Source organism: Jaculus jaculus, chromosome 8 (assembly GCF_020740685.1).
Source record: "Jaculus jaculus isolate mJacJac1 chromosome 8, mJacJac1.mat.Y.cur, whole genome shotgun sequence".
NCBI lineage: Eukaryota > Metazoa > Chordata > Mammalia > Rodentia > Dipodidae > Jaculus > Jaculus jaculus.
In genome coordinates this window covers 12,736,484-12,739,669 of record NC_059109.1, presented here as the reverse complement: position 1 = coordinate 12,739,669, position 3,186 = coordinate 12,736,484, and positions in this window count along the sequence as shown.

Genomic DNA, 3,186 nt, shown 5'->3' with positions numbered 1-3,186 from the left:
CTTTTCAATAAAAATTGGCTCTGTTTAATAATAAAAAGACAAACAAGCATTTAATTAATAATTGAAAGTGGTATTGAAGCTGAATGTGGTGGCGCATGCCTTTTATATCAGCACTTGGGAAGCAGAGGTAGGAGGATCACCATGAGTTCAAAGCCACCCTGAGACTCCATAGTGAATTCCAGGTCAGCCTGGGCTAGAGTGGAACCCTCCCCCCAAAATAAAAGCTAAAACAATCCGGGTGTGGCGGTGCACGCATTTAATCCCAACACGTGGGAGGCAGAGGTAGGAGAACTGCTGTGAGTTCAAGGCCAGCCTGAGACTACACAGTGAATTCCAGGTCAGCCTGGGCTAGAGTGAGACCGTACCTTGAAAAACCAAACAAAAAACAGACAAACAAAACAATGGTAAAGGAAGTACCTTTGAGGAAGTTGCGTGATGTGTGTGTATACATGTGATGTATGTGTATACATGTGATGTGTGTGTATACATGTGATGTGTGTGTATACATGTGATGTGTGTGTATACATGTGATGTGTGTGTGGCATAGTGTGTGAGAGGGTTAGGGTTTCTCTCTGAAGAGATTGGTGGGGAGGATTTAGAGGTTTGAGCAATGGCGCCCCCTCCAGAGGAAAAGCGCTCATGGGAAGAGGAGGGGGGCGTGGTAAGAAGGCAGCAGCTAAACTCCATTCCCAGATCCTTAGGGGTGACACCACAGCTCAGGAATGATTATGTGTCTCACCTGGGTGCAGCCCAGGCCCTGCTGACAGGTTTCTGACAGAGATTCTGAGCAGAGATAACTATGCCTTCTGGAAACACCTGGACAGTTTTGGTTGTCATAACTGAAGGGTGGTTGCTATTGGCATCTAATAGATGAGTCCACACGTTATGAAATGGCCTGCAATGCTGGGGACGGCATTACACACACACACACACACACACACACACACACACACACACACACACACATCAGTCAGCGTGAAATATCAACAGTGCCTGCCTGGGTTGAGAACCCTGGGTTAAGGGAAGGTCCAAGGCCGTCCACACAGTGAAGTGAGCGACTTGGTACCTTTCCCCCATGGATCACCCCAGCTTGTCTGGAGCTCTGAAAGGATCACAGGAAATGCTGGTGTCCAAAAGAATCTGGGATCCGACCAGAGCAATGACAAAGGACTCAGGTTCAATTCTCTAGGACACACATAAGCCAGACGTACTAGGTGGTGCACGCGCCCATTCTCTCTCTCTGTCTGCCTCTCTCTCTCTCTCTCACATAAATAAAAATATTAGGCCTTTTAATAATAATATATATTATATATATCTCCTGCTGGGTGTAATGGCCATGCCTTTAATCCCAGCACCAGGGAGGCAGAGGTAGGAGGACTGTTGTGAGTTCAAGGCTCCCCTGACACTACATAGTGAATTCCAGGTTAGCCTCGAAAAACCAAAACAAACCAAAACAAACAGACAAACAAAAAAAAAAAACAAATCCTGCAGCCCAGACCCCAGTGTCTGAGCTCCTTCCTTGGCACCGGAGGCAGAGGACGGTCACATACTGTCACAGTTGTCACAGCAGGCGTCTCTAGGGAGACAACAGGCCAGTCACAGGGGCTGACTGGGGGGAGGGAGGGGCAAGCTGAGACAGACTGACAGATAAGGCTGGCATGGGAAACTGGGCAGATATCTGGTCAAGGGAATGTATTAAAAGGCCTAAATGCACAGGAGGCTTTGAGTCCTGAGACTATGTATGTTTCCTCTATCACATCAGAGGTCAACCCTGAAGATGGAGGTTATAGCCTCATCAGACTAGACACCTGTAGATTTTTTTTAAAATATTTTTTGTTCATTTTTTATTTATTTATTTGAGAGCAACAGACACAGAGAGAAAGACAGGGAGAGAGAGAGAATGGACGCGCCAGGGCTTCCAGCCTCTGCAAACAAACTCCAGACGCGTGCGCCCCCTTGTGCATCTGGCTAACGTGGGACCTGGGGAACCGAGCCTCGAACCGGGGTCCATAGGCTTCACAGGCGAGCGCTTAACCGCTAAGCCATCTCTCCAGCCCCACCTGTAGATTTTTAAAAAATATATTTAATGTATTTAGTGAAGGAAGAGAGAAAGAGGGAGAGAGATTGGGTGCGCCAGGGCCTCCAGCCACCATGAACGAACTCAAGAAGCATGCGCCCCCTTGTGCATCTTGGCTTATGTGGGGACTGTGGAATAGAACCTGGGTCCTTAGGCTTCACAGGCAAAGCGCCTTAATCGCTAAGCCAACTCTCCACCACAGAATTTTAAAAATTTATTTATTTATTTATTGCTTTTTCTACCTGTGGTGATGCATGAGCTCCATAGTGAAAAACTCAGTCGCCAAAAAGCAAAACTAAAAACACGAACAAAAAGAAGCCCTGAATCAATTTTATTTATTTGGACTGGTTCAATAGAACGAACCAACATATAACCATTCCCTCACATACACTGAGAATCTACTTTCAGTCATTAAAAAAATATTTTTATTCATTTATTTGAAGGAGAGAGAAAGAGACAGACAGAGAGAGATTGAGAGAGAGAGAGAGAGAATGGGCATGCCAAGGCCACCAACTGCTGCAAACGAACTCCAGATGCATGGGCCACTTTGTGCATCTGGCTTATGTGGCTGTGGGGAATTGAACCTGGGTCCTTTGGCTTTGTAGGCAGTAATTTTTTGGAGGGGGTTCAAGGTGTGGTCTTTCTCTAGCCCAGGCTGACCTGGAACTCACTCTGTAGTCTCAGGCTGGCCTTGAACTCAAGGCACTCTTCCTACCTCTGCTTCCCAAGTGCTGGGATTAAAGGCATGTGCCACCACACCTGGCTTCCCCCCCCCCCCTCGAGATAGGGTTTCACTATAGCTCAGGCAGACCTGGAATTCACTATGTAGTCTTAGGGTGGCCTTGAACTCACAACAATCCTCATACCTCTGCCTCCCAAGTGCTGGTGTTAAAGGCATGTGCCACCACGCCCCAGATTTTTTTTTTTTTAGGTATGGTCTCATTCTAGCTCAGGCTGGCCTGGAACTCACAGTGATCCTCTTACCTCAGCCTCCCCCAGAGCTGGCATTAAAAGTGTGGGCCACCACACCAGGCTTCTTGTTTTTAGAGTCTCATGTAGCCCAGGTTGGCTTGGAACTCCCTTCGTAGCCAAGATGACCTTAAATCCTG